Below are 27,596 nucleotides of genomic sequence, written 5' to 3' on the forward strand. Positions count from 1 at the left end.
AAGAGAAGGCAGACAGTGGATCGATAGAGTTTAGAATTGGTAAAGTGTAGATCAGTGAGGAGGAGATACTATAGAAAAGAAGAGTAGAAGAGATGTACTGGTAGGGCTTACCAATAGAGAACTAGCAGGTGAGAGAAATAAGAGAAGTGAGTCAGTGTTGCAAAGAAGGTATCTCACCAACAAAGTAAGGTATATGAAATGGTTGCAAGATTCACTTGTAACAAGATAACTACTTTTGTATTTGAAGTTTACTTTAAGAACACTGAGTTGTAGCTTGGTGTAGGGGTTGTATCTCTTTTGGGTTGGAGCCCATAAAGTCAGGGGTTGGTGCTCCTTGGGTAGGTGCCCTAAAGTCAAGGGTTATAACTCCTTTGGGTTGTAGCCTATAAAGTCAGGGGTTGGTGCTCCTTGGGTAGGTGACCTAAAGTCAGGGGTTGTAACTCCTTTGGGTTGTAGCCCATTAAGTCAAGGGTTGGTGCTCCTTGGGTTGGTGCCCTAAACTTTGTAACAGTTTTCATTGTGAGGCTGGATTGGAGCAGTAGACTCTAGCAACATTGCTCACCGAGGTTTTTCCCATATTGGGTTTTCCTCATACATGCTAGTGTTTATGTGCTGCCTCTTGTGTGTGATTGCATCTATGTTGGTCTCCCCACTAATCGGTAAGTCTACATTGAGTTAGAACCACAAATTGGTATTCTCACATAGGATAGCTAAAGGGAAAAGTTTGAGAACCACTAATTCACCCCCTCCCCCTCTCAGTGGTGCATTGTGTCTAACAATTGGTATCAGAGCCTAGGTTCCCAGCTAGATGAGCTTTCTCTAGCTTGGGTAGATTCTGGCTTAAGGACACAATGGTTTGTTTAGAGTCAATCCCTGCTCCTATATTTGATGGTTCAATTTTTTCTATTTGAAGTAGCAGAATGGAAGTCTTCCTATCCTCTTTAGGGTTTTATGTATGGATGTCAGTAGTTGATGGTCTCCCTACAAATGCCAGTCTTCCTACCGTATCTATAGAAGAAAGAAGAAGAAATGAAGGCTACTTTTAGTGGACTCACCAGTGATGTCTCCTTACAGGTGGATAGATGTAAAACAACAAAGAGCTTATGGGAAAGATTGAAGAAGCTCTATGGAAATGAGCCCACAACTGCAGAACCAACATTTGAAGGAAATATGAGAAATACATCTTATATTTATAAGGATGATGAAGATAGATTTGCCAGCAGCAGCAACAATGATGAAGAAGGAACCCACCTCTTCATGGCTCAAGAATTAGAAGATGAAAGGCACACTTCTGAAAATGATCATGCAGAACACTCCTACCAACAAGATGTGTTTGGGAGTGATAGTGAAGGTGAAGAAGAAGAAGAAGAAGAAGTTGAGGTTGATCTTAAAGGAGAGCTTGTAAATATACTTGAATAACTCAGTAGAGTCAGAAGAGAATACAAGCTATTAAAGAATGCTGCTATAGTAGAGCAAAACTGGTTGACAAAATGCCTTGAAGAATCTGAGAAATGCATTTGAGAGTTGAAGTCTCGGTTAGAGAACACGAAGGAATGCCAGTGTGAAGATCTAGCATCTAGGCTAGAAGTAAAGAATGAAGAATATCTGTAGCTGGTTGGAGAAATGGAGATTCTCCAAATTGACCTTGAGAAGTGTAAGGATGATCTCAAGGCAAGAACTCGGTTTGATGACAGTAGTGATACCTTGGACAAGATATTGAAGAAGCATAAGCATGCCAAGGATACTGAAGGGTTAGGAAGTGGTGCCGATGAATGCTCCATCAACGAGTATCTCCTCAAATGGAGAAAAAAAAGGCTAGACCTTCCTAGTTAGAAATGCTCCTTGAAAGAAGGTTGACCTAATCACAACTAGTGAGGACTTGCTAACAAGAGTGAAGACCAGTATTGGAAAAAGGAATAATCATGCAAATCACAAAGGTAAGGGGAAGATGGGAGAAGACAAATTCACCAAAAGTAGGAAGATGAGGAAGCAACAAAGAAGACCCTCTACTGGAAGAGGGCAAAGAAATGCTACCACCCATAGGGCAAAGCCAATGTGGGAGAAGAAGAGATCAGATGGAAGAGATGCACAAAATGGACAAACAAGGATCCATTCTCAAAGAAGAAGAAATGGAGATGCAAAATTGGTAAGATCTCCTCATGTATGGCAAAATAAATTTGTAAGTCATATGCCATCATTTACTGGTTACTGCTTTGCATGCAATGCTTATGGCCATAGGGAAGGGGAATGTAGAAAGAGATCTAGAAAGGATAATGTAGGATCTCATAGAAATAAAGCATATGATAAAAATGTTTCCATGAGTAGATACATGCATGTTCCCTCTCCCGGTTATGCAAATGTTGTTTGTCATAACTGCAATGTTTTTGGCCATAGAGAGTTTGAGTGTAGGAGGAGCCTGCAGTCACATGGAGGCCAATTTAACAACTATGCTCTACAGAAAAGTGGATATAGAGCATGTGGAAGTCAGAGACCTACATGGAACCAAAGGAGGAATGTCCCTGCAGGTGCAAGAGGTCTACCAGTTTTAGTTGCTAGTCACAACAACATGACCAGGAGAAGATGTCAAACCAGTATATCAAGAGATTCCCCAATTATGAAGTTGGGATGGATGTTGTGTGCTACTCTAGCACTACTTCTTCTTATGATGGAGAATCAGGAAATGGAAAGACCCATCAATAGAAGAAGGAAAAACCTACTCGCAAGCCTGAAAAATGGGAAGAAGGATGAGACCAAGCAGGCATGGAGGAAGAAGACCATGGACCAGCAGTGTGCAACCATTGCATAAGTAATGTCTCCTAAGGCCTAAAGGAGATGCAAGACCTCAGGGGGAGTAGTACATTGAACTTATCATTCACCCCCTCAGTGATGGAGGCAACATGGAAGGACATGTTGTTTCCAGTATGAAGATTAAAAATGAAAAGATAAGTGTGTGTAGAGGCTTCCTTGACTACACGCCTACAGATGAATTTTGGATCACTATTGATGTTTCTATGAATGACAAGTTAACAATTGGAATCAAATACATGGTGACACAAAATGTCAGGAATCATAGGAAGGTGCTCTAGTAATGATAATGGACCAGTACAAGAAAACTGGTATGTGCAGATTGTTACTGGTATGACTGCTAACATGTACTTGCAGGTTATGTAAGACAATGAGGTTGGAGATCATTGCAATAGCATCGGTAGCATGGAGTGAAGTTATGTCTCAGGTGGTGTTGATGAATACTTGAATGACATGAGTGGGCCCGGTTGCTGATCATGCAGGCTTGCATATCTTTTGGCTAGCTAGTTTATTTTAGGGCATGATGATGCCATTGTATGGCATTGTGTGAATTCAGGGTCATGTCATAAGCTATGGTGGATACAATGGAACTGATGAATCATCAGATGATCATATATGAATAGCTCAACCGGTATATGGTGAAGATTGGAGTCCCAGTATTGGACCTGACCGGTGATGAGAACCTGAGATGTATGACTCAAGGGGAGTTCAAGTGCTCATGATGCAGAGTGGACATGCTTGAACTGATAAGGATATTGACTGCCCAAACTACAAATGATGGAAATTGCAGTATGAATACCTAAGAGAATTTCATTATAAGGGATATCTACCTATCCTCTAGTTGGTTGTACTGGTAGTACAATCACATTTGATTCCTTAAGAATTTTGAATCAAACATGAGGTGATGCAGGTTGATCGGCAGATGAGTAGTGTTCCATTGACACATCCCTTTGCATTGGAGTGTTTTAACAAATGGTTTCAGATTTGCATGCTCAATTAGTTTCAGTTGATGGTTGAGTCTCTCATCTCAAGAGCTATGACTTAAGAAAATGTAACAATTTGTAACAATTGGTATCAAAGAAGGAGAGACATCTGGTAAAGACAAAGGGGGAGAAAGAATTATGTCAATACCTAGTAAATACAAGACAAAATGATATCCTAACAGTGCCCTTTTCCATTGTTGTCAAAGGGGGAGAAGGATTTTGTAGTATACAATATACTACATGTGTTGAGAACCCATAGATTAGTGAAAGGGGGAGAAGGATTATGTAATATGCCAGATACTATAGGAGTTGACATCAATGCCAAAGGGGGATATTGTTGGCATTGGGTTGTCATTGATGTCAACCGATATGAGATGACTATCGGTATGAGAGATGTATGTGCAACACTGTCAAGGAGGAGTATAGGTTGAGATAGCTTGGTTATCACCTTGTGTTGCAGAACATCGGCAAAGGAAAGAAGATGACCAGTCACCGGTACACGAGATGGTAAGGTGATCAATACCGATACACTATATCATTGGAAAGGAAAGGATGTCAACAAGTAAGTGATGTGTTGATATGGGGAAGTCAGATCAACCAAGTGAGTGGTTGTCAGCCTGCAAAGGTCACGACCAGTGTACAAGCAAGATGGGCAAGGTGTTTGAGCAGTTGTTTGTGATGAAGAGACATAATGTTACCTGAATCACATCAACATTGGAGAAGAAGAATATATGGGTCACAGGTATGCTGTGAGGTTGCAGATCAACAAGACTCCCATCAGATGAAGATGCAGTCATCATGAGAAGCAATGACTGATAGTGAAAGTGACATCATCAGATCACTTGTTCCTGTTTGAAGAAATGTTGCACTAACAGGGAAGTCGCTGTTAGATACTTGATCAGTCCCAAAGACACTGAGAGGGGGGGGTGAATTAGTGTCTAACTGGTTAACAAAATATTTAAACTTGTTTGCAACTTTATAACCTAAATTAATATACCGGTAAACAAGTAATAATGTAGTAAAGAGAAATAAGAGAGACAACATAAATGCACACCATAACACAAGATATTTTGGTGAGGAAACCCGGTAGGGGAAAAACCTCAGTGGGATTTGTGACCCACAATATTTACTCACTGGCCAATATGAATAAATATTACTTATACAATAGGGGCCTGCACATGCAGGAAGGCCAATAGCCTAGAGCTCACTTCTCAACAACAAAACTGGAGTCCCACTGACTACAAAATTGGATGATTAAATCCAATGACAATGTACTACTCAAAATAGCATCTGCAATGCTGGATTGAGTACCAGTTTAAGCTCTCTCAAATACCTCTGCCATAAATCTTATTTCTCTTTTCTTTTCTTTTATTTGCTCATAAAATACTTATATCAAAATGCATATATAGATATTCGCTCTCATATTCATTACCCAATTACATACTCATCTCATACAAAATGACTTACAAGATCTCATACATATATGAGTCTTTACAATACATCATGTTGGCTACAAATAATTAATTACATTACAATATAATTAGCATAAACAAAAAATTATCATATGTTGGCCTGGGTGTCGGTATGATTCATTGCCAGTGTAAATTGGATGCCGGTGTGAATGAAATTTGTGTAGATGTTGGTGTCGGTATGTGAAGTCTGTTGCTAGTAGAATCAATAGAATCCTATAGAACCATATTAGTAGTTGGTTGTCATCAATGACAACATCAACCATTCTCATCTGAGTGTGTAATTCCAACAATCTCCCCCTTTGGCATTGATGGCAACACTCACGAGAAAAACCAAAAACCAAAATTGCCAAAACCGAAAGTGCTCCCCCTGAGCAAATGATCTCCTTCAGTATACCTTTTCCTTTTCTCTGTCACTCCCCCTTTGACATCAATGAGAAAGGTTGTCAAAAAGAATAAAAAATTCAAAAATTCTACATAGAAGCCTATAACCGGTTATGTACAATCTAAAAGATATCCACTACAATCAGATTAAGACCTTGCAAAAATTTAGAACTATCAGAAATGATATCCTCAGTCTTTCAGATCATGCCAGTTAGATGATGCATTTTTTCCTCCAGTGATCTTCCTCCTAGAATAGTAGCCTTAGATAGTCCATTCTGGTGTGTCAATAGATTTTCTAATCTAGGACCAAGTTTGTTCTTTAACTCCTGGGCTTTTAACTTTAATCGAGCTCTCCTTTTCAAGTTTTTCTATTTTCTCCTCATATACTGCCATTTCTTAATCTAAAATTTAAGTGATTTTAGAAGAACCAATCAGGTTGTCTTCTATATCATCAATTTTCTTCTGTGTCTATTTAATCTGATCATCAATATCATCAGTCAAATGGTGTGGCTTACAAACATCTCTATATAGTTCCCTAAACTCCAAAATTGTTGAATTTAGTGCCGGTATTAAGGAATCTAACTTTCCTGTATAGTCCTCAATAGATTTATTAAAGAAATCTACCTTATCCTTATTTACCCTTTCTCTAATTGTCTCCTTATTAATCCTATCAATTGACTAAATATTAGATCAAATGAATTTAGACAGTGTGTCTAACTTACCAATAGAGCCTACAACATCATCTACCTTACATGTCGGTGCTATCTGTTGTAAAATAGGTAAGGTGTCATCAATAGCCTTAAATGCTAAGGCATTGCATTCAATGATCTTCTTGATAGAATCTAATAAAACATGTGTCACATTGGTAGGTCTGTAATCCATGGTGGAAGTGCTAGGCGGAGTGAGATGTTCTGCAGTAGGTTTCTTATCATCTCCAGATGTCTGCACATTAACCACTTCTGCTAACTTACTATCATCATTTACCTCTTCTTTATTTACTGTTACTTCCTTATGATCACTTTGTGTTTCAATTTTATTTTCAACTTTACCATCATCCTTGCTCTTTTCCTTGCTAGCTGCCGATTCAGCTATACTCTGCTCTTGTCCCTTACCTATTTCAGTTTGTGCTTCTACTTGTGCCTCTACTTGTGCTTCTATCGGTTTCTCAATGTTTTGCTGAGAGTCAATAATGTTGACCGCTGACTCAGAGATCTCAATGTTTGTAGCTTCAGTTTTCTTTTCTTCAACATTCTCAGAAGATTTATCTATAATTATATTGATATCCTGAGTGTCCATATTTATGGTAAACAAAATGTTTGACTCTGGATCAATATTCTCAGTGTTCACTTCCTTTTTTTTCTCTTCCTCATGTTCAACTTGGCCTCAACTTGTTCTTCAACCTGTTCCTTTGCTTGTTCCTCAACTTGTTTCTCAACTTGTTTCTCTGCCACTACCAGTGGTGTGTCTTCAGCCGGTGGGGGTAGGTTATCCTTGATAGTGAATTTAGGAATACCACCAACTTTTCTCTTACCCTTATCAATTTTCTGATATACTTTAGTGAAAGATTTTTCTATTTTCTCTCTATCCTTCTCTTCCTTCTCCTTTTCCACAAAGAATATATCCCATTTGTTAGTCGTTTCATCAACAATTTCTTTCATTTAGCTAACCTGTCGGTGACCACTAGCAAAAATTGACCAGTTGGCTTCTACAATAAATTCATCAATCTCCTATCGAGAATTAATAGGGTGAACCACCAACAATGCTTCAACTTTTAATTTCTTGTCAAGTTCCATTATAGACATTCTTTTTGCCTCAAGTCTCAGATAAAGATCATTAGGCAAATCATCAATGACCTCAATTAAAACTTTCTTGTAAATATCAAGATGTAGAATGATACTTTCCTCAATTGTTCCCTTATCAGAATCTTTGAAAGTATGATATCATTTTTTGATATTACTAAGGTTTCCATCTTGGGTAATTTCATTTATAAGTTCTTCCAGGGATAGAATATCTAATACCTTAGGTGTCGGTTTCTTTGGTGTAAGTTTCTTTATTTGAATGTTGGGCTCTCTCATAGCTTGTTGTTTCTTCCTTAGTGTTCTTGTCCTCTTTGGAGAAGGAGTCGGTGTCGGTGAAGGTTTCCTTTTCTTTCTTTAAACTCTTTTAAATTCTGCTGCTTTATCACTTTCTGTCTCAAAAGAAGTAACAACCGGGGAAACATGAGCTACCGGTTGTTGTCTGGTTTTCCTTTCCTTCATGATTTTAGCAATACCACTCATCTGTTCAAATCCCATCAATCCCTTTTTAAGATCTTCTACAAACTTCGAAGCATCTTTCATTAATTTTTCTCTTTTCTTCCTCTCCTTCATCATGGATACATCACTCTCAATTGTTTCAGGTGTGCCAAATATCTTCTCAGTCAGTTCCCTTGGTGCATCAAGAAGTATCCTTGCATAAGACTCAAGAATATTCAAATCTACTTCATAGCCCATCTCTCTTAACCAAATGGTTCAAGGAGTAACAACCTCCATCCATGTCTCATCTCTCTTCATTACAAAACATATATGTTTGTCATATTTGTCCATAATGCTTTGAGGAATCATTTCCCTTGCATTCATCTTAGTTTGAAAGTTCTTAAAATAATCTTTTACCAGCTTGTCACCATCAGTACCTATGTTGATAATTGCTTCCATAATCTATTTTCCAATAGGGATGTCATAAGCAAAGTCCTTGTGACCAATGTTGGGAATCTCCTTTGTGAAATAAAGCATTACACATACAAGTAAGTTACCAAATCTGAAGGTTCCTTTCTTATCACCCTTGATCTTCCCCAAATTGTCTAGCCATTCACAAATGTTAATCTTTGCACTATTCTTCACCATTTCATATGCACTATGTATACACAGACTAGAAACAAAATTTAACCTATTTGTATGAGCAACTCTGTAACCAATCACCATACTCATATATTTTACATTCTCATAAGTGATATCACTAATTCTAAGGGATCTACTATCAGATGTAGTGTCGGTTAGGTTCATAACCCCCTTGTTTGGGATCTTCGTCTTCTTATCAAGTCTAGTACCGGTAGAGGGTAAACCAGTGACCGCCTTGATTGCCTCAGTAATTTTTAAAATAGAATCTAACCACATAAATTCACCATGAACCCTACTAAGTACAAGACAAACTATCTCATCCAAAAATTCAGGAATGTTCAAGATATCAACAAATCCTAAATCCTTAACAATATTATGCTTTGGCTTGATTAAACCTTTTTTATCAGCTATAACGTTCTGGTATATATTTTTCAAATCATCATACCCTAAATTCTCTATGTTGTAATGAATATATATCCTCAGATCTTCAGCAAAAGCAGCCCCCTTCAGAATTTTAGAAAAGGCACCAATACAATCATCTTGTTTTGCTATCTTAGGAATGATCTTAAAAATGGGTCTATGATGCTTAACTTTCTCTACCACAGTAGGGTTTGCAATGAATTCAGGAAAAAAAGAAGAAGTAGCCTATTGGCATTTTTGATGTTTATGTTGTGATTGTCATTGATGGACACACACTTGTATTGAGATCCCCTTTATATGTATGAGCTCATGCTCAACCGATATTTGTTCCAACCGGTATGTTGTATTCTAGTCTTCAGACTAGTAGTGATTTTGCAGAATGTGTTTCCCGGTCTGAAGCGGCATGTCGACCCCAAGCGGTTCCTAGATCACAAGCAGTATGAGGGAGCAAAGCGGCACACCACATTCTTACCAATCTTCATTTTTCTCAAACCGACAACCGGTATTTTGTATGAACCGGTAATACTCTGTGATGAGTTACCAACCGACATTTTGTGATGAGTTACCAATCCATCGAATCTTTGACGGTGCCGACACATTAATGGTGATTCTTGTGTCGTGTTACAAAGTATGTCTAGGTTCATTGAACCTAGGAAATTGTAAAGAAATCCTATTGGACCGACATGAAATCAGATTCCTTTAAAAGGACATCATGTCTAGGGTTTTAGGTTGTTGCGAAAAGGGTTAATGTTGAGCTAGGGTTTAAGGTGGATGTTGAGTTGTTGGAAGAGCAATCTTATCTGAGAAGATCGAGTTGTAACTGAGAGAGAGATAGAGAAGACTGAAGTAATGCTGGAATGCATTAGCTGTGAGCAATATTGGATCTAACCAAGCAGTTTGTGCTATTAGATAGATCAAACACTTGTTGATTACTCACATCTTTAACAAGTCAGTAGCCCCTAATTGGGTAGGCCTCAAAGCCTTTGTAAAATCCTCTAACAAGGTGGTTCACACATGTGAATCTAAAATCCTCTAACAAGGTAGTCTTTAATTAGACTTATCTCCTAACAGAGATTGAGATTCCTAACAGGATCTATTCTGGTGAAGAACATTGTAAGACCTTAACCAGTCTGGTTTCTATTCTGCAGATAGTGACTTCTGAGTTCCATCTCACCGTGGTTTTTCCCAGTTGGGTTTCCATGTCAAATATCTTGTGTTATGGTTGTATTGCTTTTGTGGGTGAATGTTTTATTTGCATTTTGGTTTGTATGTGTGGTAACCGGTTTGACTGTCAGACTACTTTACCGGTTTATCTTTAGACTGTGTAAGTGTTTTAGTGCAAAGATTTTTTGCATACTAATTCACCCTAGTATTCATCAATTGGTATCAGAGCCAACCTTTCTATAAGTTTAACCACTTGGAAAGAGATATGGGGGAATACACCTTGAGGGAACTTACTCAATAGCTCACTAAGTCTGAGCAAGCCTATGATGATCTTATGGTCAAATACAAGGCATCTCAAGCAAAAAGAAGAGAACATGCAGAAAAGCTGATGGAACTATCTGAAAGTAGTTCTGAAGATGAAGCTAACATGGAAGCTATGATTGCTGAAGTGAATAAGCTGAATGATTCAAACTCCAATCTGAGAAAGGAGTTGGAAGGATTGACTATTTGGTTCAGTCAAGAGCTTGAGAATTAGAGAAAAGGTGAAGATCTAGTAAAAGATAGAGATCATGAGATCTCCAAGTTGAAACATGAGATTAGTGCACTAACTACTCACCTTCATGAGAGTAGAATGGAAAAAGAAGACATGCAAGGAGAACTGAACATTGCCATCTCTGAAAATGCAAGTCTTATGGAGACAAACACTGCTATTTCCAAAGAACTCTTTGAGTCAAAGGAAATACTTGCTAAGTTTGGCAAAAGTATAGTCAAGCTAGAGCAAAAGCTTGAGTCATCTAGACCGGCAAAGAATACCAATGGTCTTGGTTTTTCTAGACATGAGGAAGGAGAATCCTCAGGAACAAATGCTGAAGCATCAAAGAAGCAACTGACACTCAAAGGAAAAGGTAAGCAAAAATTTAAACCTGTTTGCTTTAACTATCTTAAAGAAGGACACACTGCCAATGTATGTAGGAGCAAAGCCTACAATAATTTTCCTTATTTTATCAACAATGTACCTAGATTCAATAAGTTCAATGGTCATTGTTATGCATGCAACAAGTTTGGGCATAGAGCATTTGAATGTAGGTCTGTAGTGGATAACACTAGAAGATATCCTCAGAGGACCCAAGGAACTAGTCTTGAATCTTTTATGAACCGGAACCACAATCGGTTTAATGACTTCAATCATCAGTCAAGAAGTGGTGGTCATCAAGCGGCAATCAGATGGAGAGAAAGTTGTATGATCTATCATGGTCATGGTCACACTATTGCAACATGCAGAAGGAAGATTGGAAACATTTACAATGGACCTTGGAGAGCACCTAGACTTGTTTGCTATCACTGCAACAAACCGGGTCACATTACAAGATTCTACAAAAGCAGAAAAAGTATATCTGATGATATACCGGTCACTTAGGAAGGAGAAATAGATGTTGAAAAAGTTCAAGGAGACATGAAGAAAAAATGCAAGAAGAAACCAACAATGTTGGAAGAGGAACCGGTTTCTGCACCTAGTGTGGAAATATCAGAACTGGCAAACTAAGCCTCAAAGGCTTAGGGGGAGCAAATGGCAAAATGCTTTTGAACCCCCAATTAACACTAGTAAAAGACCTTAACTGGTATGCTATACCTATTGCTTGGTAGAAGACTGGAAATGGTAAAAAGGCAAATTAGGGTTTACACCCTAATAGAGGAGCATTAATGATGGTAGGTGAGAGACATGTATAAATGCATTTTTTAAATCATTTCTCAATATCTGTTTTCGAGTGAAGAAAAGTTTTCAAGTGCAGAGTGAAGAAAAGGTGATTTGAGCTTAGATTTCAAGAAATTGGATAACCTTGAAAGAGATTCAAATCTAGTTTGCAAGCGGTAGTGGAGAACTCAAAGCGGTGATTTGGCATCTGATAGAGAGCGAAGTAAAGCAGAATCAGGAAGCCCTAAATTTGCGTTTGAAAGGTATTTTTCATGTTCTTGAAATACTCTTCAATGGCTTCCGCATCTCATACCAGTTCAAGCACATCCATTGAGTCAGAAAGTTTCATTCAGAGGAAGTCCAAGTATAATGCTTTGTCACAAGTTCCAACTGGAGTCATAGTCGAAGAAGGAATTTCAGATTATATTGATTGCAAGATAGAAGACCTAGGGTCCTTAGCCATTCATACTCAATTAGGTCTATTTTGTAGAAAGGACAAAAGGATCAAACTGGAGTTTAGTATCTTAGAGAAGAAGAAACTCCATAATGCAGTATATTTTCTAGAAGACTTCACAGAGGATCACATCAGGATCATCTTGAGTAGAGTCCATGGTGACAAGATGTACCTGGAGAGAATGCATGATATCATGCCTGAGGCAATTCATGCAATCACCGGTTTCTGCAACATAGGGGAAGTGCCAGCCCTGAGAACGGTAAGAAAAATGGAAATGACCAAGCTCACCGGTTCGATAAGTGATTCACGAGGTATGACAGTTAGTCCTATCAAGGATGAACTGGTAAAATACGCCTACATGGTGATAGGCTACAGAACATTCTCAGGCAGTAGGATTAATTTTGTATCTACTGTAGCGGTAAATGCCGCTTAGTGGATGATTATAGAGGATAAATCATTTGACATATGCACTGGTATGCAGAGGCAACTCCTGTTAAATCTTAAGGCAATCAAAAAGGACAATTCATTGAGATTTAGGTTAGGACAACTCCTGGTAGGGTTGTTTTTCTATTTCCAAGGCTACTTTTCGGGTGTAGGAGATGTCTAGTGGTCCCCTAACCAACCGGTAACCAAGCAGATAAAGGAAAGTGTGCAAGCCATTGGAATCGGCTACCCTGAGGTACTGAACAAATACTTTGATGAGTTTAGAAGAAAGATGAGTCAGAGGGTATGAATCTCAGGAGACATAGTGAAGAAGTATGAAGATGACATCTGTTTCACTATTCAGGTGGACAAATGTCTAATGGAGGCTGTTGAGCCTAGAATGGAGGAAGTGGAGCCTATGGGCTATGAGGTCATGTTTGACATGCTGGAAGGGTATGCTTCAACCCTTATCGCCTCTCCTCTTGATCCAAAGGCTAAGTGAATTGGAACCTACTTGGAGAGGATCGCACTGATTGAAGAACCATTGGTGAAGAAGGGAAAAGAACCGGTAGCTAAGAAAGCTAAGGCAGTGCCTGCAGCATCAGCACCAGCTACCACTGCGACTCCAAGAGTGACCAAGTGGTCACCGACAAAGAAGAAACCGGAGGTAACACCGACAAAAGTCTTTGAAAGAAAGAGGAAGACTAAGGCAAATGAACCAGACTCTGAAGAAACTGAGTCTAATGAATAGCCAAAGAAGGCTAGATAGACCAAGAAGATGAAGAAGAATGAACCGGCAACATCCACACCGGTAAATATAGATATCTCCTCTTACAAACCTTTGACACATTGTCAAAGAACAATAAAGAATATTAGGAGAGAGTTACTTCATGATTTAATAGATTATTATGATGAATTCAATAGTGAAGAAAAAGATGAAGTACTGCAGGAAATCATTCTTTATTTATGTAAAAATGACCAGTCACCATCAGAGATTAAATCTCAGACACCGGATTCCTTATTTAAAGCATTGGATAAAAAATGGCGCATTGCCATTGAAAAGGAACAAGAGATTAGGGAGAAAGTTTTTGCACAGTACTTACCCGAACTCTCAAATTCAGAATTATTTGATGTATTGGATCAAAATAAAGGTCTCTTCTTCACAAGGAGAAGAAGACTCTGGTTGTTGGAGGGGAGAGTTTATGATGTAGAAAAGGATACACATCAACACATGGCCCATGCTATCAGCTTTCACAAAGCTCGAATGGCCAACCTCCAAGTGGAAAAGGAACCAGTTATTTTCAAACTAGATTAGGTTTTTGATGAGGAAGGAAACCTGGTGGAGGAACCAATCGACACCATAGATGTCAATGCCCTGGATATAGAAGATGTCACTCAGGACATACTTTTTGAGGGAACTGAATAGGAGCAACAAGCCGATCAGGGTGGTGAACAAGCTGTGGACACATAGCAAGTGGCAAAAGAACAGTCAGAGAAAAAGAAGGATGAAGATGAGAAACAGAAAAAAGAGGAAGAGAAGAGAAAAGAGGAAGAGGAGAAAAGAAAAGATGAAGAGAAGAAGAAGCAAGAAGAAGAAAGGAAGAAGAAAGAAGAAGAGGACAAGGAAAAAAAGAAGAAGAAGAAAGAAGAAGAAAAGAGAAAGAAGGAAGAGGAAGAAAAGAAGAAGAAAGAAGAGGAGAAGAAGAAGAAGGAAGAGGAAGAGAAGAAGAAGGAAGAGGAAGAAAAGAAGAAAAAGGAAGAGGAAGAGAAGAAGAAGAGGGAAGAAGAAGAAAAGGAAGAGAAGAAGAGGAAAGAAGAGGAGAAGAAAAAGGCAGAGGAAGACAAGGAAGAAGAGAAGAGAAGAGAAGCGGAAAAGAAGAAAGCTAAAGAAGCCAAGGAACGAGAAGCGGCAAAAAGCTCTCAGGTGGAGACTCCGAAGGCAGCCGGAAGTCAACCCTCACTGGTTGATCTCTCTAGTCCTATCGATCTCCAATCTACAAGTGAGTCAGAGCTTATGCAGAGCATCAAGGTTGCTCAAGAGTGCCTTGAGATCATTCACAGGGAAAAGGAACAGGACATCATTCAGGCAGCTGTAGACACACTTACCGATTTAATCCCTGGTACTAATCTTCCTGACACTGATTCATCACTAGCACAACTCAAACTTCTGTGTACTATAGTGGATGATCAAGTGCAGGGTCTAGAAGAAGCAGCAGAGGCCAATGTAAAGAAAGAGCACCAAAAGGCTCTTAATGTTGCTCTCATGAAGAAATTAAATGAGCTTAGGACTGAATTGTTAAAGGATCAAAAGGACATAAGGAGTGCCTTGGATGAGGGAAACTTGCTACTCAGCAAAATTTGTCAACCTCATCTATTCTGTGATGATGTGCTAGCCAAGAAGCAACAGCTTCAAATGGACTTATAGTCCTACTTAAGCACATTCAAGATTCCTTACGACTCCTTTGCAGCATATGGGCAAACCATTCACTGGTTCCAGATCCAATCAGCCAAGATAGAGCAAGAGATCAGCACAAGGTCTAGGGATTTGCAGGAGCTTCAACTGGTATTACTTTCATGACTGCAAATTCTCCATAAATGCTATTTGAACCTGGATGCCCTGATAGTCACACAAGAACTGAGCACAATAGATGCCATGGAGGAACATGTATCACAAATGCAGATAGAGAAGGAAATGGCAACCTCCCTACCTAAGTCCTGGTCTCTTTCCATGAAACAATTTTTGCATGACTATAAAGCGGTTTTTGACAAGTATTATTCATTATTGTCATAAACTCTTATATATATATATATATATATATATATATATATATATGGAAACAGGTTTTTTAGCGGTACTTTGTCATTGTTGGCAAAGGGGGAGAAGTATATGTTTTTAAAATTTTGAAATTTTGATATATCAGGGGAGAAGTATATCAAAGGGAGAAGTATCTATTTTGAAATTTTGATATATGTTGTGATATATGCTATATGCTCTGATGATTATGCTCTGAAGGCAAAATTTCTATACACTCTGTTGATTAAGGGATAGTGTATATGCTTAGGGGGAGCAATTTTGTTAATGGCAAGTTTTTGTTGTAAAACACTTAGATGTCAAAATTTTATTTTACTAAGTGTTGCCATCAATGCCAAAGGGGGAGATTGTTGGCATTTTTGATGTTTATGTTGTGATTGTCATTGATGGACACACACTTGTATTGAGATCCCCTTTATATGTATGAGCTCATGCTCAACCGGTATTTATTCCAACCGATATGTTGTATTCTAGTCTTTAGACTAGTAGTGATTTTGTAGAATGTGTTTCCCAGTCTGAAGCGGCATGTCGACCCCAAGCGGTTCGCAGATCACAAGTGGTACGAGGGAGCAAAGCAACACAACACATTCTTACTAGTCTTCATTTTTGTCAAACCGGCAACCGGTATTTTGTATGAACCGGTAATACTCTATGATGAGTTACCAACCGACATTTTGTGATGAGTTACCAATCCACCGATTGTTTGACAGTGCCGACACATTAACGGTGATTCCTCTGTCGTGTTACTAAGTATGTCTAGGTTCATTGAACCTAGGAAATTGTAAAGAAATCCTATTGGACCGACATGAAATCAGATTCCTTTAAAAGGACATCATGTCTAGGGTTTTAGGTTGTTGCGAAAAGGGTTAATGTTGAGCTAGGGTTTAAGGTGGATGTTGAGTTGTTGGAAGAGCAATCTTATCTGAGAAGATCGAGTTGTAACTGAGAGAGAGATAGAGAAGACTGAAGTAATGCTGGAATGCATTAGTTGTGAGCAATACTGGATCTAACCAAGTAGTTTGTGCTATTAGATAGATCAAACACTTGTTGATTACTCACATCTTTAACAAGTCAGTAGCCCCTAATCAGGTAGGCCTCAAAGACTTTGTAAAATCCTCTAACAAGGTGGTTCACACATGTGAATCTAAAATCCTCTAACAAGGTAGTGTTTAATCGGACTTATCTCCTAACAGAGATTGAGATTCCTAACAGGATCTGTTCTGGTGAAGAACATTGTAAGACCTTAACCAGTCTGACCTTAACCGGTCTAGTTTCTATTATACAGATAGTGACTTGTGAGTTCCATCTCACCATGGTTTTTCCTAGTTGGGTTTCCACGTCAAATATCTTGTGTTATGGTTGTATTGCTTTTGTGGGTGAATGTTTTATTCGCATTTTGGTTTGTATGTGTGGTAACCGGTTTGACTGTCAGACTGCTTTACTGGTTTATCTTTAGACTGTGTAAGTGTTTTAGTGCAAAGATTTTTGGCATACTAATTCACCCCCCCCTCTTAGTATTCATTAGTAGCCATGATACTAAAATAAATACCTTTTCTGCAAGTGAAATCCTCTGAAATGCCCTAAAAATGTCTTAGCTACTTCACCTCTTGAATGCCTTCGCTCTCTTCATTCTCTTCATAAATTTGAATGCTTTGTGATTTAAAATGAGGGATTTCCATGCTTTATGACCAAAAAGTTTTCCAACAACCACATTAAATGCTTCTAATTAAGTGAAAACTTAACATGTCTACCGGTAAAGAAGAAATATAACTTCTTACCATCAACCAAGGGTAAAATGCATGATTTTCAATTTGTTGCCTTACCCCTAAGGATTATTCCTTAGTTAGATGAAGTACCTCCTATCGGTGTAGGACTACCATATTCTACCGGTGCAGAGACAGATTCATCACTAATTTGATCTCTCTTCCTAACCCATTGTTTAGAACTTTTTTGCTTGATTTTAGTCACCTTCTCTTTGACTTTGTTATTAGATCCTTTATTGTTCACCGGTATAGTCTTCCTTCTATAAAAGTTTGCAATATGCCCAATCTTGTTACATGCATAACAAGCTACATTGTTTCTCTGAATTGCCTTTCCATAACCTTGACCATTTGAGTTTTGTATTGATTAGATAAATATCTAAATCTACCACAAACATAGCATTTCACATTCATTCTACAATTGTCTAAGTTATGACCATTTTTATTGCATTTGGAACATTGATTAGTGGGTAAGTTTGTATTCTGATTATTTCTCAATCTGCACTAATTTGCTCTATGACCAAATTTGTTGCAATTAAAACATTTCCCATTAAATTTATAAGCATTAGGTTGCCTTACCGGTTTGTTGTAATCATGATTGTTTGCAGTCCCGGAGCTTTCTCTATGTTCAAATCCATGTCCAACTATTTCTCCATCAAGTTTCTGACTTTTCGGCATATCATCAAGATTATCTGAACTTTTCTTGAATTTGTCTTTGTATTCATTTGCAGTGACCAACTCACTTTCCAAAGTGCTAACTTGTCTCAAAAGTTCCTCTTTGTCATGTTGCATGTGAATCAAATTACTTTTAAGCATATCATTTTCATAACCAAGCCTTAGAGATTCATCTGAACTCTCATTGTCTTCTGGCCAAATATTCCTCATTCTTCTTCCTATCTTCAATATCTTTGCATAGTCTCATGGTTAAATCTTGCATCTCATTCTTCATGTTACTATTCTCTTGTCTTAATTTCTCTGCAATATCTCTGAGAATTTCTTTTTCCTCATCATCTTGATTTTGCAATTGCACATTTAATTATTTTCTCTTATTCTTTTCTATAATCAGGTTATCTTGAAGTGCTTTGATAAATTCCTGAGCAGTTCTGAGTTCATCTTCCAGTTTGATATTCTTCGATTTTTTTGCATCAAAATCTTCAAGAGCTCCTTACAATTGTTGTCCTAAAATTTCCATTGGTACTGGTTTCAAAATCTTCCTCAACCTGTTAGGCTTCTGTAAATAGAGGACTAGGCTCTGATACCAATTGTTAGATACTTGATCAATCCCAAAGACACTGAGAGGGGGGGCTGAATCAGTGTCTAACCCGTTAACAAAAGATTTAAACTTATTTGCAACTTTATAACCTAAATTAATATATCGATAAATAAGTAATAATGCAATAAAGAGAAATACGAGAGACAACATCAATGCACACCATAACATAAGATATTTGGGGGAGGAAACTCAGTAGGGGAAAACCTCAGTGGGATTTGTGACCCACAATATTTACTCACTAGCCAATATGAATAAATATTACTTATATAATAGGGGCCTGCACATACAGGAAGGCCAATAGCCTAGAGCTCACTGCTCAACAACAAAACTAGAGTCCCACTAACTACAAAATTGGATGATTAAATCCAATGACATTGTACTGCTCAAAATAGCATCTGCAATGCTGGATTTAGTACCGGTTTAATCTCTCTCAGATACCTCTGCCATAAATCTTGCTTTGCTCTTCTTTTCTTTTATTCGCTCATTAAATACTTACATCAAAATGCATATACAGATATTCACTCTCATATTCATTACCTGATTACATACTCATGTCCTACAAAATGACTTACAAGATCTCATACATATATGAGTCTTTAAAATACATTATGTTAGCTTAGAATAATTAATTACATTAGAATATAATTTGCATAAACAAAATTTTATCATATGTCATCATGGGTGTCGGTATGATTCATTGCCGGTGTAAACTAGATGTCGGTGTGAATGAACTTTGTGTAGCTGTCGGTGCCGATATGCAAAGTCTATTGTCGGTATAATCAATAGAATCCTGTAGAACCCTGTTACCAGCCGGTTGCCATGAATGACAACATCAACCATTCTCATCTGAGTGTGTAATGTCAACAGTCACATGCATACATTGCAGGATTTAGAAAACAAGGTGCCACTCTACCAGTAAATGGAACTTATCTCCATGTATGCATAGTGTGGATCATGATTCTTTGAGATAAGAGAGAAGAGGTAAAGGCATGTTGAAATGCTAGTACAAAAGGAGTATGGTGTGTTTGTCATCTTGACAAAATGGTTATGATATAGTCTGATCTGATCAAGGAGAAGGCAAGGTTGATCAGATGCAGTCAGAGGAGAATGGTCGGACTGAAGATGAAGTCTGCTGATAGTTGATGACAGAGTGTCATTAAGAAGGTTTACCGGTATGTAAGTCCATCGGTAATATGAGCATGCTCAAGATAGACTTATTTGATGATCGGTCAAGGTGTTCCATCGATAGTTCAGCAGAGAGCAGACATGATGAGTTAATCGGTAGAGTGTGAGATGCCGACAGGGTTTGTATACCAACAAAGAAGAGTAACCGGTAGAAGTTTTTTGTCGGTGATCCTATCTGGACCGACATGAAGAGCCAAGCTGGAAGATGGTCAACATGGATGCCACTTGGAGTCAAGGTGGCAAACCTACATTTGGATAAGGATGGAATGTACACTGACGAGGTAGTTGTAGGGTTGGTCGACATAAATGGAAGGTCCCACAAATCATGAGACATGTTGCAAAGCTATTGCAAGGGTTTGTGGCTCAAGGTATAGAGGAAAACTATGGGCCAGCTAAGAGTGATTTAGGAGATCGAGGTGAATGAAGGAAACAACAAAACTAGATCTTGGTGTTTGACCAAGAGACCAGTCGATAGGGTAAAAAGAAGATCGCTAGAGATGGAAGGCGTGATCTAGGAGGCGCGTAAATGGTGGAGTTGTGTAGACTGGTAGTTTATAAGATTAGATCAGATGGGATCTGATTAGACTTGGTTTGCCTCGAGGATGGTGAAGAAACCCTAACTGCCTGAAATTTGAATTATCTTTTGGCAAGAAATCTAGGCTATAAATATGAAAGCGAAAGACATTGTTAGGGGCTGTTGAAGAGAAGAAATATACTATGCTATTGCGAAGTGATTAAGTGTTACTTTTGGATGTGAGAGAAAATTAGCCAAGTGCTTAGAGATTATCTAAGACAAGAGGGAAAGTGAAGAGCAAAACCGGTAGTGGTTATACCAGTAGAGAAAAAGTGAAGAGTGTTGAAGAGAAGGTAGATAGTGGATTGGTAGATTTTAGCACTGGTAAAGTACAGAGTAGTGAGGAGGAGATACTGTAGAGAATAAGAGTAGAAGAGGTGTACTGGTAGGGCTTACCGACAAAGAACTAGCAAGTGAGAGCAACAAGAGAAGTGAGTCGGTGTTGCAGAGAAGGTATCTCACTGGCAGAGTAAGGTATATGAAATGGTTGCAAGATTCACTTGTAACAAGATAACTACTTTTGTATTTGAAGTTTACTTTAAGAAAACTGAGTTGTAGCTCAGTGCAGGGGTTGTAGCCCATAAAGTTAGGGGTTGGTGCTCCCTAGGTTGGTGCTCCTTGGGTTGGTGCCCTAAAATTTGAAAAAGTTTTCATTGTGAGGCTAGATTGGAGTAGTAGACTCTAGAAGCATTTCTCACCAAGGTTTTTACCATATTGGGTTTTCCTTGTACATGCTAGTGTTATTTGATGCCTCTTGTGTGTGATTGCATCTGTGTTGGTCTCCCCACTAACCGGTAAGTTTGCATTAAGTTAGAACCACAAACTAGTATGCTCACATAGGATAGCTAAAGGGAAAAGTTTGAGAACCATTGATTCACCCCCTCCCCCTCTTAGTGGTGGATTATGTCTAACACTTATATACCCTTACATACATGAACATGAATGCCTTATGTCGGTTTACACTCATATTACAAAAGATAAATAAATATCGGCATAGGAAAAAATATAAACATTACTCTTCATGACCGTTGCCGCTAAAACCTTTGCCAGATCAATCTCCTATGTCGACCTCCAAATATCGATTCCTAGTTTGCCAGTTTCCCTTTCTTTTCACAATTTCAGTTTCCTTAAATACCGGATTTCAATCCTAGAATACCAGTGAGTACCAGATAAGTATGCTACCCAAAAAGATGTGTGTTTCTATTAATAACAAAACCACAAGCTCGAATGAGTATCAATTGCCAATAATGAGATGGATGTGAAGTCAGCCTTTTTGAATGGCGATCTTGAGGAGGAAGTCTACATTGAGCAACTAGATGGATTTTCTTTATCAAATGAAGGTGATATGGTTAGGAAATTGAAGAAAGCTTTGTATGGACTGAAGCAAGCCCATAGATCTTGGTATGCAAGATTAGATAAGTATTTGATGAAGTTAGGATTTTGTAAAGGTACTGCTGACAACAACTTATACTTTAAGGTTGATAATGATATCATTTCGATTGTTTAAGTATTTATGGAAGACATTATTTTTGGAGGAGATGATAATTTGAGTATTAAATTTGTTAATGATATATAAAAGGAATTTGAGATGTCTATGATAGGTGAAATGAAATTCTTCTTAGGATTGCAAATTATTTAGACTGGTAAAGGAATTTTAATTTCTCAATCTAAGTATTTGAAGGAATTGTTGAAGAAATTTGGGCTAAATGATTCTAAACCTATTGGAACTCCTATGGTGACTGGATGCAAATTGTCTAAGAATGATGAATCTAAGAAAGTAAATTAGACCTTGTATAGATCTATGGTTGGTGGACTATTGTACCTAACTTAGACTAGATCAAAAATTATGCATGTTGGGTGTCTTTGTGTCAAATTTCAAGTTGATCCTAAAGAGACTCATGTTACTACCTGTTAAAAGAATTTTCAAATACTTATAGGGAACTGTTGACTATGGGTTGTGGTATCTAAAGAATGATGATTTTATGCTTTGTGCCTATACTAATGTTGATTGGGCAGGTAATGTAGATGACCAGAAGAGAATTACTAGTGGAGCATTCATTTTGGGGAAGACGTTGGTGTCATGGGATAGCAAGAAATAGGATGATATATCTCTTTCTACTATGAAAGCTAAATACATTGCTACTGCTACAAATTGTACTCAGGTATTTTGAATGAAACAAATGCTAAAAGACATTAGAGTTGTGTATGATGAGCCTATTATTATCTACTGTGATATTTAAAGTGCTATTAATATTTCCAAGATTCCAGTATTGCATTCTAAAATGAAGCATATATCAATTAAGTATCATTTCTAGAGGGAGAAAGTTAGTGATGAGGAAGTAAAAAAGGAGTATGTATCTACAAAAGACTAGATTGCAGATATTTTCACTAAGCCTTTGCATGCAGATAGATTTGTGCATTTGAGAGACAAGTTAGGGGTCTTCGCCCCTCCTGATGAGAACTAGGTGCATTGAGATGCATCAATCCGGTGGACTTTATAGTCTTATCTCTTTATTCGGGTTGATGAGTTGATGCTACTACTCACTTGAAGTAGTTAGTGAATTTTTTTAGAGTTGTGACTGTGTTGTTTTAGAGATAAGTTTAATTAGTTTTCTATCTTTGGCATTGTTGTCAAAGGGGGAGAGAAGCATGTGAAAAACTATTTTATCTTTGGAGTTTTGTGTGCATGATCTTAGGGGGAACCTGTTGGATTTTTGCTGATGTTGATTCATTCCTTTGTATTGACTATTTTTCACATTCATATGTTGCCATCAATGCCAAAGGGGGAGATTATTGAACATTGATGCTGCTAGGATATGTTCTTTGTCATTGATGTCAGCATATTCCTATGTTTTAGTGTTGCAGAGAATTGGTTTAAGTGATCCAGAATTATTTTTGATTATATCACTTGATCCGATGATTGCATTTGAGGTTTCTAGTTTTTTTGTTCAGTGGCTAGTAGAGTTTGGTTTTTGATCTGGTGAGCTCTAATATGATGATATCTTGTCCTATGGATTTGGGAATGTTTTGGATGTTCGTGTGTATCTTCATGTCAAGTGGTTAATGATTTGGTGCTTTGAAAGATATCTTTCTTATCTAAGTTGATTTTGTTGAGTGTTCTTGGATGTCAATAGGTTGATCGATGAAAACTTGCATAAGTGGTGTTGGTACAACAATTGCGAATGGTTTTAATATGATTTTTGGTGCTTCCCAATCATGTCCTATTTGACTTGGTGATCTGAATTGATTATTGTGTGAGTTGGTGATTTTCATGATCCGATGATGTTCTTCATGTTATGCAGTATTTTAGTGGTGTAACGTATTGTGGTTGGTCTTGGCATGATTTCTGGTGTTGATGAGAGTTTTGGAGATTTGATTTAGGTCCATGTTATGCTATCCATGTCATTATATTGGTCCAGTGACTGATTTATGTATCGTGTGATGTAACTTTGTAATTAGGTGTTATGGGTTTGGCTAACCTTGTAGTTAAGGTTGATGAATTATATAAATGGGTGTAATATTCATGTAATTTGGTGTTGAGGAGTTGATTCTGCATTATCAAAGAGTGGTGTATGTGCAATAAAGATAAATCATCCTTCGGTGTGGTGTGTTGAGCAGAGATTGGTGAAGAGGAGAAATTTGTGCTTAATCAGAATTGTCATCAGACATTAGTAGATGTTATTATTGTTGTTCATTCTTTTCGGATTGTATTCTAAATCTTATTATAAGGTAGTGAACCTTCCCTGAGGGTTTGACCCTTCTGGGTCATTGTATTTTGAGCAATGAGCTCTAGGCAGTGTGCCTGAATGCATGTGTATTACCCATTATAATATTTACACATAGTACTACAAGGTATTATCTCATTGTGGGTAGGTTCCCACCATGGTTTCCATGTCAAATATATTGGTGTTATGTGTGTTGTTGTTATTACTATTATCTTTCCTTTTGCTATAGTTGATCAAATCCAAGATTGTGCTTAATTGTTTTAATCCGGTGAAAACTAATTCACCCCCACTCTCAGTTTTCCTTCTTGGTGTTGCCAATAGTTGAGAATTTTGTGTCTCGTTATGCATATAACATTGAGAATAATGCTTCTATCACAAACCTATGCAACACAAAGTAGAGGCTTAGAGAAACCTTTACAAAATTTTATTCAAAGGTGCCAACATCTCATCAAAAAATTCCCCTGGGATGCACTAGTCATATCAAATTAATTTATTCCAACATAACTTGGTACCAGAAATTTCTCATCCCTTGGCCTATTGTTGCAGGAGCATCCTTGGTTCAAAAATTTCCTTTTTGTTTTGCTTTCTGTTTGCAGTTTTAATTTTCCTTTCCGTGTGTCTCAGTTTTGGCTCACCGGATCATGTGGAGTTGGACTCTACTTGAAGACTTGATCATCTTTCTTTCTTTTAGAGCACATCGTATTTGGACCACTTTTTGGCAAGATATCACTCCCGGTTTCTATGACAGTTTCCAGTTACCAGTTGTTCCTTTGTTACTGGTTGCCTGAGACCTATTTTGGTGATCTACCAGAACCCATTCCGAAGCTTGTGGAGCCTTGGGAATTGAATTTGATGTTCCTTGGGGTGTGATCAACCTTTTCCCATGATCTATATTTCATCCTTTGTATTTTCTTGAGGAATCTCTTGGCGGAGGCTGACCTTGTTTATTTTGCACGTTAGGTCTTGTTCTTCGGGTTTTTATCCCTTCTAGGTTGACTGGATCCTTTGGATCGATATATATACTTGTAATTATGCTTTAGAATGTAACAAAGAGGAGAATCAAGTAACCAAATTGTGCATAGAAGATAGATCATAAGGTTTAGGGTCTCGATTGTGACCTATTCTACTAGGCCTGTGAGCCGGTATATTGTAACCTGGTTGTTACCGGTTGGATGTAATCAATTTTCATGCAATAAATCAATCTATTTTGTATTGCCTCCATCATATCTTTGTGTTTCCATTATGTTTACTCTTGCTGACCGGTCCAGATTGATCTCTTTGAGGTCCCTCCTCACCCTAACTGCTTCAAGTGGTATTAGAGAAAAGTTTCGTAACAAAGGTTTCATGTCTGAATTTCTTGTTGTAGGGTGGCGGATTATGGATCTGACATGCAATCGCAAAGGACTAGCATGAATCAATGGTGCAAAGAGGAACTAGGAATGGTGGAGCACGTGGGAATGCAGACCCTGCTATGATGGATATGATGCTATGAATAGAAGCTTGGTTAGAAGCCGTGGAGATAGCCCAAAGAAGAGGCCGACACATTGAAGATGTGAGTGAAGATGAAGAAGAAGAAGCCCTGAAAAAACAAGTAAACCTATCGGCTATTGATCCAGATGAAGAAAGGTTTTTAAGGGTTTCGAGTAGGGTGAACACTAAACCTCATTTTACCCCACTGAAATATGATGGGAAGCTAGATTCAGATGAATTGATGGATTGGGTCTTGGAGATGGAGAAGTATTTCGATTTTGAAAACACTTGAGAGGAGAGGAAGGTGAAATATGCCTATACCCAGTTGAAAGGTCATGCATCTCTTTGGTGGGAGAAATTGCAAGTTCATAGACAAAGAAGAGGTAACGAAAAGATTAAGATGTAGGATCAGATGATTGCTAAGTTGAAATCGAAGTTTGTGCCGATGAATTATCAAGTGTATTTGTTCCAGAAGTTCTAGAATCTGAGACAAAAGAAATCTAGTGTGAAGGAGTACACTGAAGCATTTTACAAGTTGAACATCAGATCTGGATATGTTGATGATGAAGTTGAACAAGTTGCAAGATATTTGAATGGATTGTGGATGTCTATACAAGATGAACTCAATACGATCAAATTGGAGAGTGTTGAAGAGGCTTACTAGTGTGCCCTAAAGGATGAAGAGAAATTGAACAAAATACATGAGTAGAGATGGAGAGGTAGAGGTGGAAGGATTACCGAAGGAATATTTCAAGGATGGAGATGATATATCGGAGGAAGAGTAACTAGTATAGATCAAAACAAGGACAAGGAAGTGAGAAAAGAAGGTAATTTGTACCGGAAGGATGATAGAAATTTCTACCAAAGGAGAGAACTGGATGGTTACCGGAATGATAACTTTGGAAGATGGGACAAGAGGACATTTAGAGGAACTTACTTTAAGTGTGGAGGAGGAAACCATACATTCAAGTGTAAGAAGACAAAGGCTATCAGAGGAGAAATAGTTATGGAAGAAAACCCCACTGGATTAGACAATAAACAGGGAGATGGAGAACTGTTGATGATTAGGAGAGCTTTGTGTCATACTGGAGGAGATGAAGAGCCCTAGCAGAGGAAGAATCTATTCAAGACCAGATGTAAGGTATCTGATAAGTGTTGTAAAGTTGTTATTGATAGTGGTAGTTCAAATAATCTTGTTTTTAGAAGAGATGGTGAATAAGTTGAAATTGGGGAGATTGAAACACCCTAAGCCTTACCAGATAACATGGATTCATGATGAAAATAAGTTATTAGTAAGTGAACAATGTTTGGTAAAATTAAAAATTGGGAATTATCATGATGAAGTTTTGTGTTATATTATGCCTATGGATACTTGTCATCTTTTGTTGGGTAGACCTTGGTAGTTTGATAGATAGGCAATGCATGATGGGAGGAAGAATACATACACTATTGTGGCCAATGGGATGAAACAAACCTTGTTGTCTTTGGAGGAACCTTTGAAGAATGAAGTCTGTACAAATGCGAGAATCTATTTAGTAGATGGAAGAAAATTCATGGATGGACTGAGACGTGAGAATGTGTGTTTTTCTTTAATTCCTAAGAAGACTAAGAGACCAGAACTGGAAGGAGAGCACCTGAAAGAGATAAGAGATTTGTTGATAGAATATGAGGACATCATTTTAGATAATGTACTTGATGTATTGCCACCTGTAAGGAGTATTAGTCATTTCATGGACTTGGTTCCCAGAGCTAGTTTGTCTAACAAAGTTGCACATCGGTTGACACCGACAGAGAATGAAGAACTAAATAGACAAGTGCAGGAGATATTGAAGAAAGGTTTGATCAAGAAGAGTCTGAGCCCTTGTGCAATGCCAACAATATTAGCACCTAAGAAGAATGGAGAGTGGAGAATGTGTATCGATTCAAGAGCAATAAACAAGATCACAGTGAAATATCAGTTTCCTTTGCCTAGGACGGATGACATAATGGACTATTTGAGTGGAGAAAAATACTTTACAAATATAGATCTGAAGAGTGGATATCATCAAATCAAGATCAAAGAAGGTGATGAGTGGAAGACAACATTTAAGATAAATGAAGGACTGTATGAATGGTTGGTGATGCCT

Source organism: Cryptomeria japonica, chromosome 1 (genome assembly GCF_030272615.1).
Source record: "Cryptomeria japonica chromosome 1, Sugi_1.0, whole genome shotgun sequence".
Classification (NCBI taxonomy): domain Eukaryota; kingdom Viridiplantae; phylum Streptophyta; class Pinopsida; order Cupressales; family Cupressaceae; genus Cryptomeria; species Cryptomeria japonica.